Source organism: Mytilus galloprovincialis, chromosome 10, assembly GCF_965363235.1.
Source record: "Mytilus galloprovincialis chromosome 10, xbMytGall1.hap1.1, whole genome shotgun sequence".
NCBI lineage: Eukaryota > Metazoa > Mollusca > Bivalvia > Mytilida > Mytilidae > Mytilus > Mytilus galloprovincialis.
In genome coordinates, this window is record NC_134847.1 from 45649368 (window position 1) to 45663739 (window position 14372).

Genomic DNA, 14372 nt, shown 5'->3' on the forward strand with positions numbered 1-14372 from the left:
TAGAGTGCGAAAACCAAATGTCTTCGGACGACGTCGCCAATTTCATTCCAATATACGACCAAAAAATTTTCAATTTTTAAGGTCGTATAAAAATTGCTGTATTTTATCAGTAAATAAGCACATGAAAGAAATCTTCATTGTCAGGAATTGGGTGTTATAATTCACAAAAGTATTGAAGCTGTTATTTCTTTTTTAAAGAAAATATTGCTGTCAAAAGAAATGACAACTAACTAGACACTGAAGTAAGTGCCAGTAAATAGGAACAGCAATAAAAAAAAATCCACTGAAGAATCAGCGAGAACAGCAGTCAATAAAAGCACTGAAATAAGTCAATGAGAACAGCAATGAACAAAAACACTGAAGTAAGTTTCAGTGAAAACAGCTATCAATAAAATCACAGAAGTTAGTGTCCGTGAGAACAGCAATCAACAAAAGCACTGAAGTAAATGTCGGTCAGAACAACAATCAACACAAGTAAGTGTCAGTGATAACAGCAATCAACAAAAACACTGAAGTAAGTGTCTGTGAGAAAAGCAATCAATAAAAGCACTGAAGTACGTATCATTGAAATCAGCAATCAACAAAAGCACTGAAGAAAATGTTTGTGAGAACAGCAATCAATAAAAACACAGAAGTAAGTGTCATTGAGAACTGCAATCAACAAAAGCACTGAAGTAAATGTCGGTGAGAACAGCAATCAACACAAATAAGTGTCAGTGATAACATCAATCAACAAAACCACTGAAGCAGTGAGAACAGCAATCAACAAAAGCACTGAATATGTGTCTGTGAGAACAGCAATCAATAAAAACACTGAAGTACGTCTCAGTGAGAACAGCAATCTACAAAGCACAGAAGTACGTATCAGTGAGAACGAGAATCAACAAAAGCACTGAAGTAAGTGTCAGTGACAACACTAAATCTACAAAGCACGGAAGTATGTGTCAGTGAGACCAGCAATCTACAAAGCACGGAAGTACGTCTCGGTGAGAACGAGAATCAACTAAAGCCCTGATGTAAGTGTCATTGAGAACAGTGATCAACAAAAACACTGAAGTAAGTGTCATTGAGAACAGCAATCAATAAAAGCACTGGAATTAGTATCAGTGAAAACAGGAATCTACAAAAGCACTGAAGTAAGTGTCAGTGAGAACAGCAATCAACACAAGCACTGAAGTACGTGTCAGTGAGAACAACAATCAACACAAGTAAGTGTCAGTGATAACAGCAATCAACAAAAGCACTGAAGTAAGTGTCAATGAGGACAACAATCAACAAAAGCACTGAAGTACGTGTCAGTGAGAACAGCAATCAACACAAGCACTGAAGTAAGTGTCAATGAGAACCAGGTGCTCCGCAGGGCGCAGCTTTATACGACCGCAGAGGTCGAACCCTGAACAGTTGGGGCAAGTATGGACAAAACATTCAAGCGTGATACAGCTCTGAATTTGGATTGTGATCAAATTTTTGACATTACATGGTTTTTTTTTACACAAAACAAATGTCAAGATTTTACAAAACAATTAAAGATTTCTTCTTCAAACTTTTTAAATCTAAAATTAAATAGTTGACACAGCATAGGTTTCTGACACAGAATGAATGTGGTCTAATGAACTTAAAAGTTTTTTTTTGCCTTTGAGCAATTCACTATGCTGTTGAATATTAATCCTCTCAAAAAAATGTTTGAAGAAATTTTCTTTTTATTTATGAAATCTGAAATGAGAAAAATTTAAACCCCCCCCCCTTTTTTTCACATCCCCGTTTCCCTTTTTCCAAAACTGATATCAATTCAAATTTCTAATGGAGTTTGCAACAATAACTACTCTTTTAAATACATCATAAAATATTAAAATGTAAAATAAAGTGCTTGTTATCACTGAATGGTAAAGATTGGTTGGTAGTAAAAGTGAATATACATTGTTTATTGTATAAAACAATAAAAAAAAACTTCATCAGCAACATTTTATATTGGCAAATTTCCAATGAAGTTATTTACATAAAGTTATTGGCAAATAAAAATAGAAAATGACATCATAGTCATGTCTGGCAAATGTCCAACATACATTATCTAAAAACATTTTAGATAAGATAAGGAAAAAAAGCTTCATCAGCAACATTTTATATTGGCAAATTTCCAATGAAGTTATTTACATAAAGTTATTGGCAAATAAAAATAGAAAATGACATCATAGTCATGTCTGGCAAATTTCCAACATATATTATCAACTACTATTCTATACAAAGAAAGATAACTCCAATTGAAAATTAATTGCTATTGCACAATATTGTGCAATTAGATATTTCTTGCTATTGTGCAATACTGTGCAATTGAAAATTTCTTGCTATTGCACAATACTTGATATGGAATCCTGATTTGGACCAACTTGAAAACTGGGCCAATAATCAAAAATCAAAGTACATATTTAGATAAAGCATATCAAATAAGCCCAAGAATTTATTTTTTTTTAAATCAAACTTAGTTTAATTTTGGACCCTTTGGACCTTAATATAGACCAATTTGAAAACTGGACCAAAAATTAAGAATCTACATACACAGTTAGATTTGGCATATCAAAGAACCCATTTATTCAATTTTTGATGAAATCAAACAAAGTTTAATTTTGGACCCCCATTTGGACCAACTTGAAAACTAGGCCAATAATTAAAAATCTAAGTACATTTTTAAATTCAGCATATCAAAGAACCCCAAGGATTCAATTTTTGTTAAAATCAAACTAAGTTTAATTTTGGACCCTTTGGACCTTAATGTAGACCAATTTGAAAACGGGACCAAAAATTAAGAATCTACATACATAGTTAGATTCGGCATATCAAAGAACCCCAATTATTCAATTTTTGATGAAATCACACAAAGTTCAATTTTGGACCCTTTGGGCCCCTTATTCCTAAACTGTTAGGACCAAAACTCCCAAAATCCCTTTTATGGTCATAAACCTTGTGTTTAAATTTCATAGATTTCTATTTACTTATACTAAAGTTATGGTGCAAAAACCAAAAATAATGCTTATTTGGGCCCCTTTTTGGCCCTTAATTCATAAACTGTTGTGACCTCAACTCCAAAAATCAATCCCAACCTTCCTTTTGTGGTCATGAACATTGTGTTTAAATTTCATTGATTTCTATTTACTTAAACTAAAGTTATTGTGCGAAAACCAAGAATAATGCTTATTTGGGCCCTTTTTTGGCCCCTAATTCCTAAACTGTTGGAACCAAAACTCCCAAAATCAATCCCAACCTTTCTTTTGTGGTCATAAACCTTGTGTCAAAATTTCATAGATTTCTATTGACTTAAACTAAAGTTATAGTGCGAAAACCAAGAAAACGCTTATTTGGGCCCTTTTTGGCCCCTAATTCCTAAAATGTTGGGACCAAAACTCCCAAAATCAATCCCAACCTTCCTTTTGTGGTCATAAACCTTGTGTTAAAATTTCATAGATTTCTATTCACTTTTACTAAAGTTAGAGTGCGAAAACTAAAAGTATTCGGACGCCGGACGACGACGACGACGCAGACGCCAACGTGATAGCAATATACGACGAAAAATTTTTCAAATTTTGCGGTCGTATAAAAACCATCAATACAAGCACTGAATTAAGTGTTAGGGAGAACAGCAATCAACACAAGTAAGTGTCAGTGAGAACAGCAATCAACAAAAGCACTGTAGTAAGTGTCACTGAGAACAGCAATCAACAAAAGCACTGAAGTACGTGTCAGTGAGAACAACAATCAACACAAGCATTGAAGTAAGTGTCAGTGAGAACAACAATCAACACAAGCACTGAAGTAAGTGTTAGGGAGAACAGCAATCAATTCCTTTGGTTATGTTGACTTATTTGTAGCTCTTACTTTCCTCTACATTATTGCTGTTTACAGTTTATCTCTATCTATGATAATATTCACAGAAAACACCAAAAAGCTGCAAAATGTTCTTAAAATTACCAATTCAGGGGCAGCAACCCAACAATAAATCGCCCTATTGGTCTGAAAATTTCAGAGCAGATAGATCTTGACCTTAATTCCCAGGAGATTTGCTCAAAATGCTTTGGTTTCAGAGATCTATGAGCCAAAAACTGCATTCAACTCTATGTACTATTTTTAGCCATGTCAGCCATCTTGGTTCGCGGCCGGGGTCATCGGACATATTTGTTAAACTAGATACCCTAATGATGGTTGTAAACGAGTTTGGTTAAATGTGTCTTAGTAGTTTTTGAGGAGAATATTTTTGTAAAAGATAACTAAAATTTACAAAAAAATTGTTTAAAATTGACTATAAAGGGCAATAACTCCTTAAGGGTTCAACTGGATGACTTATTTGTAGATCTTACTTTGCTGAACATTATTGTTGTTTACAGTTTATATCTATCTATAATAACATTCAAGATAATAACCAAAAACGACAAAATTAATTACCAATTTAGGGGCAGCAACCCATCAACGGGTTGTCCGATTCATCTGAAAATTTCATGGCAGATATATCTTCATTTGATAAACAATTATACCCTGTCAGATTTGCTCTTAATGCTTTGGTTTCAGAGATATAAGCCAAAATCTACATTTTACCCCTATGTTCTATTTTTAGGGATGGCGGCCATCTTGGTTGGTTTGCTGGGTCCCCGGACACATTTTTTAAATTAGATACCCTAATGAAGATTGTGGCCAAGTTTGGATTAATTTGGCCCAGTAGTTTCAGAGGAGAAGATTTTTGTAAAAGTTAACGACGACGGACGACGGACGCAAAGTGATGAGAAAAGCTCACTTGGCCCTTCGGGGCAGGTGAGCTACAAAGTGCATTTGCTTGAAGCTACCATCATTTGTAATCATAAACAAGAAACTATCATAACTAACGATTATTACATGGAAACTACCATTAATAAACGTCATAACCAGGAAGTTACCATCAGTAAAACCATCAACAAGAGTAAATGAGTTTGGTGGTCTGGATAAAAAAAGTTCCAATAATTTGAAATTAAAATTTAGAAGTGCTTGTGTTAATTCTTTAGTGCTAAAATCTGCATAAGCTCAAAACCAACCGTTAAAGTAATTATATATAAGAATTAACAAAAGCCCTAATATAAGTCATAGATTAGAAAGTGAACGAAGCATCAAATTTCTATAGTCACTCAGTTAAGAGTGACAAAATATTACGGAACACCTCAGTTGAAACATCAGAATCTCGATTTGGTAATTTATACACGTGGTTGTTTCTTTGGGACAAATCATATATTCTATGTTTAAAAGGGTTAATGTTGAACCGTGCACTTTTCTAATTTTAAGCTTTTGCTGAATATCTGTCCAAAATGGCTGTCATTGTGGACATAGTTTAGTGTATGGCGCTATGTGGGAAACATAGAAAGGGATCAGAAAGAGAAAACATCTGGTGGGGCACAACAAATACTTAAACTAAGTGGACAAAACACTGTCAAATACTAACACCAATAAAAAAAAATACAATCCACACCGATTTGTGTCCACACTTGTAATTTATTAAAGACGCATTTTTTATGATGCAGTCAAGCTCAAAAATATATATCACAACTTCGACATATTCTACTGTCGTTGCCAGTTGATGCGAATAGATAGTACATGTCCTTTTAGATAACGTTTAGTTTATGTTGACTACTGACATACTAGAAGTTTAATAAGTACACTTTTTGTTCCATTTTTTCTTTTAGTAATGACTGATTCCTTTGCTTTTGGGTTGACATTGACGTGTATAAATGTTGTGCAATATATCGTACCGTATGTGGTTAAAGGGGGCATACCCCTCTCCCGTCAAAGGAAAGAACAGCATTTCTTACTTAGCATTAGATATTCAATATTTGTATACATGTAGAAAGAATATCTGAAAAGGCCATCACCCTAGATGGAAAAGCGTCAAAGTCATAGAGGATTGTCATCAACGGGCATACACAAGCGTCTATATCGTGTTTCGAACTCTAAACCTAGTATGTTGACCTGAACATTTTTTGAAGGAAATCAACATGACAAAACTGAATGGACAAAGACAGTCAATCAATGGTAACATCGCATCAATTAACACTCTTAACACTCTTAATTAACCTATATCCACACCACGAAGTTGTCATATCTGTCTGGAAATTATAACCTGTTTTTAATTTTAAAAGCGGTTAAATTTTGAGTGTTACAATCAAGGTGAGATAACATTTTGGTATTTCTTCCAATCCTCAAAAATACCAGTTGTCGTGTTTTTGATCCGAGGGACAATTCTCTCATTGGTTATCTTTATTTAGTAGGTTTTACCTCCCTAGTTATTGCTTTAATCCTTCTGAGATTTCTTATAAATCCCATATTGTGTTATAAGAGACCTCGCGTATTTAATACCCCTGTATATAATATAAACCTTGACGGTCTGGGTGGGTCCTTCATTTCTGTATTAATTAGAAACGGTTAGGTCAGTTTTTTCTATTCTTTATATTTCTTTCAATTTCAGGGTCCAAATGTTCTTTTATTTTTTTTATTTTTCGTGAATTTATTTTTATTTTCATTTGATTTCAAATTGAAAATGTCGTAAACTGACGGATATCTTTATAGTGTTCACCATGTATGGACAGGTTTGTTTTTTGCTGGACATATATTGTCAGATGGTTAATCACAAGCAACAAAGACCAAATACAGTATCCAATTTAGATCCACTTTTTATTCTCAAACAAGTCATCATTTGTAGGTAATAAAAAATAGATCCTTTATAAGAAAAAAAGTACTAATTTAGGAAATTGTGGACAAATAAGGGAACATTTTCATTGAGGATTAATACATACTCTATAATAAAAGCCAGAATTGGTATCTCCAACGTACACATACTTTATATGGAAATGTTTAGAGATTAGTCGATTGTAGTTGATTTTGTCTGACTGGGTCTGGCTGTAGTGTTATTGACTATACTAGGTATACAAAAAGCAACAGATTCTTAGTAAAACTTACATATAAACAAGAAATTTACGTCCGATTTGGAATCTGGTGGGTTTATGGCGTATATCAAAAAGTAATTCTGTTTATCTCTATCAGTCGTTTACTAATTGCGTTCTAAAATTTAGAAATGTTTGCTTAAATTTAAATAGTTCAAAATGTACATGTCACAATTTTGATTGGTGCATTTATAACAATGAATGAATTTGTTTATCTTTTCTTACTAAGTGAAAAATGGAAAATGACATATTTGAAACATTAAACAAAAAGGAAAATAAGCATAATGATAAAATTACCTTTCTTTTGATCAGTGAAAATTAATTTTACCTCTTTTAACCATGTTTTTTAAAATTTATTCTACTACTAACAAATATTGAAAATCCCCAACATACTACATTTATAAATCTTACACTCCTTCCGGGTTACGACGTAAACCGTATATAGTCTATAGTATGTGTAGGGAATTTTCAAAGTAATTTATGAATTAATAAAGTATTGAATGATTAAATTGTTTGTAAGATATGATTAATTTACACACATAAAGGTCAAGATAAAAGGGATTGATGTTCCGGATCTTACAGTCCTCCAAGTTCTTTGGGTGTACATGTACGAAGTCCACCTTTTATTTGATGTTCGTAATTGATTTAGTTGGTACATTTATAGGAAGATAATTTCCTGTTCAAGGTCATAGTTTTTAACGAATGAACGTGGTACTTTTCACGGAATCATAAAAAAAAATCATTCCAAGTGGCACGTTTCCTATTCCAATAAGAGTTGATGTTTTTTCAGTTTTGTGAAGCGGAAAACACATTTACCAAATCATTCAGATCAAAATTGCCGGATCCTATCTATAGATTATGTTTGAACCACAGACAACTTATATATATATATATATATATATATATATATATATATAGAGGGAGAGAGCGAAATCGGAATGGACTTAAAATTTCAACTTCTAGAGGGAATTTATAGGACACAATGTGACAATGAGTACGGTGTATTGAGGAAAAGCACATGTGACTACCGGATTTTGCCGTATGTTACCCGTATCACGTGAAGGATACATCCCATATAATTGAAACCTGGATGTGTTTTCATTCTACTTTGAAACCTGGGTGTGTTTGCATTCTACTTTGAAACCTGGAAGTATTATTCTAAATATTTGCTAGAAATCTTGTGATATAGTGGTTTACTTTTTACTATGTTTATAACTTGTATTGAGATCGAGTAGTCTCATTGGCACTCAAACCACATGTTTTATCTATATATATATATAAATAGTTACTGTACTTCAGGATTGACAGAGTTCAAATCTAGTACTCAGGCATATGGGGAATGAATCTCCTTTTTTCTAAATAGCCTTTATGGTTTATTTATTCTTTTTAAATCATGTATTGAAACATTCTTTAATATCTTAACTTAATGTCACTTATGTCTCAAACACATATGTTTTAAATTACTCTAACAGCTGACAAACCCGTTGAATTGGAAATGTTCAATATGCTAGGATTTCAACAAAAGTAATCTATAGATGTAATAAATAGTTTATTTCGATGCGATTGATATGGAACCCGGCGGATAAGGCTGTTTAGCGTTTTCGTCTTTATATTTATAAAAACGTCAGAAAAATCGTAAAAATCGCAAGAACGCGAAATGTGAAATAAAACTTTAAAAATCCGATTTTTGCCTTATTCGCGATTTCATGTTTGTCAATCACTGCCCACTTTTGTCATTTATCTCGTATGTTTCATCATCAACAATTTGATATTTGCCACTGGACGTTAAGCAACCAATCAACGATTAGAAGATAACCATTACGATATAGTATATTTTCCACAAGTGCATGCGTATAGTGTATGAGAACATGACAGACCAATACCACCAAAAAAAATAACAATCATGGCATATGAAACAGGAAAACAAGGTCAATGTCTGTGGAAAACTGCTAGTACATGTACAGTTCACAAGCATTCTAAATGTATGTTTGGTCTAGGTAATCCGTCAGTCTGTGCCCGTCGGTCACACAGTCACAGACCAAGTTCGAATTTTATTCCGGTCTGACGATTTTGTACACAGACTCAAATAAACAGTTTTCCGTTTTTTGTGTTTTTTTTGTCACGCTTGAAGATATTAATTTGATGATTGGTATATAGTTTTATCATGACAAGTTATAAATCATGTTTTTTTATCGTACACCTTTACAGTTGAATACCAGTCTCCTCAGCAAATCTGGTGGTCTTTGGTAGGGCATCCACTGGTTCATATAGCTTCTCTTTGAGTGGTGTTTCTGAATGCCATATCTTATCTTTCTCTCAGTGCATAAAGGATCTTGTGACTATCAATCTAATTAAAGTATTGATCTCCTGTATCCAGTATCCTGCTCTGTTCTTCCATAAGGACACATTGGAGATGGAACAACTTTCAGGACTTTTTAAAGATGTTGATTGAGTCTGTTGTGTCTTGACCTAAATCTGAAGATGGTAGTTTGTTCAGATCTTGACAGCTGGTTGTAACTGTCTTAATGCGGAGGGTTGTTGAACAGATATTTGATTGACTGTCTTCATCTTTGTGTAGCAGACTAAATTTTCTTCCTGTTATTGTTCAGCACCATACTTAGTTACAAATCAAGTTCGAATTTTGGTCTGGTCTTATGATTTTTTATACGCCCGTCAAAATTTTGACGGGACGTATTATGGTATACAAATGTCCGGTGTCCGTCCGTCTGTCAGTCCGTCCGTCCGTCTGTCTGTCCGGCGTAAACATGTCGCACCGTAACTTGAGAACGACTTATCCAAATTTTATGAAACTTAATATAGTTGTTTCTTATGATGGTCAAATGATCTGTATACTTTTTGGTTAAAATAAGATTAAAACTTTTTGAGTTACGGCACTTTGTAACTAAAACAGGGGTGTGTTTTTTTTCACATGTTGCACCGTATCTCAAAAACGATTCTTGATTATGGCTTAAAACTTTAAACACTTCTTAGTTATATTAATCTTAATATCTGTATACTTTTTGGTGATGATTCAAAATTTTATTTTTGAGTTATTGAGTATTTTGTAAAAAAGGGGGAGGTTTTTTTTTACATGTCGCACCATATCTCAAAAACGATTTATGATTATTGCTTAAAACTTTACACATGTCTTTTTTTATATTAATCTAAAGATCTGTATACTTTTTGGTGATGATTCAAAATTTCATTTTTGAGTTATTGAGTATTTTGTAAAAAAGGGGGAGGTTTTTTTACATGTTGTACCGTATCTCAAAAACAATTTATGATTATTGCTTAAAACTTTACACACTTCTTTGTTATATTAATCTAAAGATCTGTATACTTTTTGGTGATGATTCAAAACTTTATTTTGGAGTTATTGAGTATTTTGTTAAATAGGGGAGGTTTTTTTTACATGTCGCGCCGTATCTCAAAAATAATTTATGATTATTGCTTGAAACTTTACACACTTCTTTGTTATATTAATCTAAAGATCTGTATACTTTTTGGTTTTGATTCAAAACTTTATTTTAGTGATATTTAGTTTTTTGTAAAAAAAAAACAGGGTTGGGGGTTTCACATGTCCCGCCGTGGTCTCAAAAACAATATATGGTTGTTGCTTAAAACTTTCTCAGAAACTATTTATGATTATTGCATAAAACTTCCACACAAGACATCGGGCGTATCATGCGCTCATGGCGCAGCTGTTTATTTGCAGAGTTATGGCCCACTCAAATAATCAGTTTTTCTCACTTTTTTTCGTCAAGCTTGAACATATTGAATTGACAATTGGTATAAAGTTTAATCATGACAAGTTACAAATCAAGTTCGAATTTTGTTCCAGTCTGATGATTTTGTGCAGAGACTTGGCCTTGGTCTTGGAAAATTCACCCTAATAATTCCTTGGGGAAGTGAGGACTTCTAGTTTTACTGGCTATTTAAAACTTTTACTTGTCAAATATTTTTTAAGTATTTAAGTTTTGTGCACAAATTTAAGCAAAGAGGTAGGGCCAATTTGTCGTGATTTTTTTTCACAGAAGGGCCAATTTCAAAAAGTGCCGACAGAATAAAATTAACTATAAAAATAAAAAATAAAAATGCTTTTTGATCAATATCTCGATTAACATATATTATGATATGTGTGATAAATAGTTAATTTAACCCTCAAAAAGGATAAAGTCCAATATGCGGAATTTATGGTGATTTTAGATGGGGAAAAACAGGGAATCCCCCCAGAAGGACATTTCAAACCAAAAAAATGTTATGTTTTTGAGACTGTTGTAATTTATACTACTTTTTCCCTCAAAAATGAAATTGGTCTGGTGTGTCCTTATTGCATAAAAAACTTTTTAATAAAAAAATTGTAACATCGCTAAATTGTACTGATATAGCTCCTAAATAAGACAGTATAACCAAGCGTTGCTGTGGCTCCATCAGTAGAGCATAGAACTACTAATCAAAGACTGTTTTGAAAATAAGGTTCAAATCTCGCTTAGACTTTTTGCATTTTTTGTGTTGTTACATTAAATTTTAATGTTTCTATCATATTTTTTCGGATGTTGGCTTAATTCATAGAGTCATTCTGGTTCATTTTGACTTTATAGTATACTAGTATATCATTTTATCAAAGAAAGTAATGTATCGGTTATTGTGTGCATTCCCATGACTGTCCATACTCTTGACTTATTTTCTATTCCATGTTTACATTTATTTCATATATGCAAGGAACAACTGCTGTCAAACTGATGTAAGTGCCTGTACATAACCAATAACACAAGAATTTATTATATAGCAATGAAGCCCAAATGCTGCATGTGTAATATACACATAACTTAAAATGAGGCCATTATTACCTCATTGTATACAAGTTTCAAAACAACACAAACAATTTTTTCAAAACCTTTTTTGAACATGGTATTATGTGTAACAAATGCAGTCAACAGCAATTTTGTCGCAAATTCACTAACTGTGTAGATACTAGTAATGACATTTTTACCACCGTCCCTGCACCAGTACCTAAGTCATCGGAAAATAAAACAACACCACAGAACAAATCAATTACACTACAAATCGTGATTGTAGGTAAAGCATCAAGAAGCTATCGCATCTGTATTACAACGAAGGGCTGATTTGTTAAAATGCCAGAAAAGGCCATATAACATGTGTTAGTAACAAAAGGTGTTCGATGACCAACTGATAGTAAGATGTTCTCTGGTTGAAATATATATTATCTTATCTTATCTTATAGACGATAAAACCTTAAAAGAAAAAAAAATACAGATATACATATATTCAAAATTAGAAAAACAGCATCCTGAGTTAGTTTGCCTTAAAGTGACTAAACTGTTCAGATTTCTATAATATTTAGGAAACCTAGAATGCAAGGTTCTGCAAGCTAAATTATTTTCATGATTTTTATATGATGAAGGCAAAATCTTTCAATCAGTTTAATTGAGGTCTGGAGATGGCATGTCAGTAACTGCTAGTAATTCTTTGTTAATTTATGTATCATTGTCATTTTATTTAGTTTCTTTTTGTCCCTTCTTATTCTGACATCAGACTTCTCTATAGATGAGTTTTACTGTACATATTGCTGTGTGTTTTTATTATTTTACATTGGCTAGAGGTATAAGGGGAGGGTTTAGAACTCATAAAACAATGTTTCACCCTGCTGCATTTAAGCACCTGTCCCAAGTCAGGAGCCTATGGCCCTTGTTAGTCTTGTATATACATAAATTTAATTTTGGTTCATATATATGTTTGTGAGTTTAGTGTGGAGTCCACTTTGCTGAACTAGTACACATTTTTGTTTAGGGGCTAGTTGAAGCCTGCCTCAGAGTGCTGCATTTTCTCACTGTGTTTTTGGTCAAAGTAGTATTTGATGAAGTTGAAGTTCAATCAACTTGAAACTTAGTACACATGTTCTCTTTGATATGATCTTTCTAATTTTAATGCCAAATTACAGTTTTTACCCCAACTTCACAGTCCACTGAACATAGAAAACAGGTAAGGGTTCCACAGAACCCAGTGTCTCGCCTTCTTTATGAAACTTAAAATATTTTTAAGAACTTTAACTGCAGACTGTATGTAATGATAACTGGAAGAATAACTTAGTCCATATATAAGAACATAGGGAAAAACGGGAAATATATTTTTACAAATTTCCTTCTAGATACTTGATCATAAACAAGCTTCTGTCCAAGTTTAAAGAAATCCAGGAAAGTTTAAGAAAGTTAATAAAATTAAAAAAAAAAAATTAATTATAGAGTGAATGTAATGTTAACTGGCTAAAAAAAAAAGTTCATTTATATTGTTTCCTGGCCGAAAAACTAAGTCCATTTATACGTAAAATACAGAAAAATTGGCTTTTTTTTTTTACCAAATTTACTTCTGGATACTATCTTATGATCATAAACAAGCTTCTGGCCACATACATGTATGATGCAAATCCAGGATAGTTTAAGAAACTTTATCCTCAGAGTGAATGTAATGTATCCCAGCAGAAAAACTAAGTTCATTTATAAGTGAAATACGGAAAAACAGGATTTTATTTTTTACAAAATTTACTTCTGGATACTATCTTATGATCACAAACAAGCTTCTGTCCAAGTTTGGGAGAAATTCAGGTAAGTTTATGAAAGATATTAAAATTTCAAAATCTTTAACCACAGAGTGAATATTTGTTGACGCCGCCGCCGATGGAATGTAGGATCGTTATGTCTCGCTTTTTCGACAAAAGTCAAAGGTTCCACAAAAATGAAAAGTGTGAGTGGGACATCCATGTACTATGGACACATTCTTGTTTTACATAAATTAGACCCTTAGTTTTTTTCTGTTTGAATTGTTAAACATTAGTCATTTTAGGGCACTTTTCAATTTGCTGTTTGGTTTGAACCAAGGCTCCGTGTTGAAGGAAGTACTTTGATCTATACAGGTTTACTTTTCACAAATTGTGACATGGATGGAGAGTTGGTCTCATTGGCACTCATCCCCACATCTTCTTATGTCTACATATAAAAAAGAAGATGTGGTATGATTGCCAATGAGACAACTGTCCACAAGAGACCAAAATGACACAGACATTAACAACTATAGGTCACCGTACGGCCTTCAACAATGAGCAAAGCCCATACCGCATAGTCAGCTATAAAAGGCCCCAATAAGACAATGTAAAACAATTCAAACGAGAAAAATAACTGCCTTATTTATATAAAAAGTATTCTTTAACTTATATTTGCACTATTCACAACAGCCAACCTACTTCATTCAAACTAATTTTAAATACTAGACTTAACGGTCCACAGATTTACAATGGACAGATGAACCAACCCACCCTACTATTGTTGGAAGTGCAAAGAGTCATCAGATTTTGTTCACTAGCTTTTTGCAGGCATCTTCAGTCAAAAATATGTAAGAATCATATACATG

General features: G+C 33.0%; 1 protein-coding gene across 2 annotated transcripts in view; it reads right to left on the reverse strand.

Annotated features, from left to right (window-relative positions):
- LOC143047640 (uncharacterized) overlaps positions 1-7350 on the reverse strand; it is a 40389-nt gene extending 33039 nt beyond the window's left edge. The window contains exon 1 of one of the 2 annotated variants that reach the window (XM_076220818.1): positions 7245-7350. The gene's annotated coding sequence lies outside the window, so the exon portion shown is untranslated. Of the gene's footprint in view, positions 1-6963; positions 7066-7244 lie in introns of those variants that run through there. The other variant, XM_076220817.1, reaches the window with a different exon arrangement.
- Positions 7351-14372: the final 7022 nt, after the last annotated feature.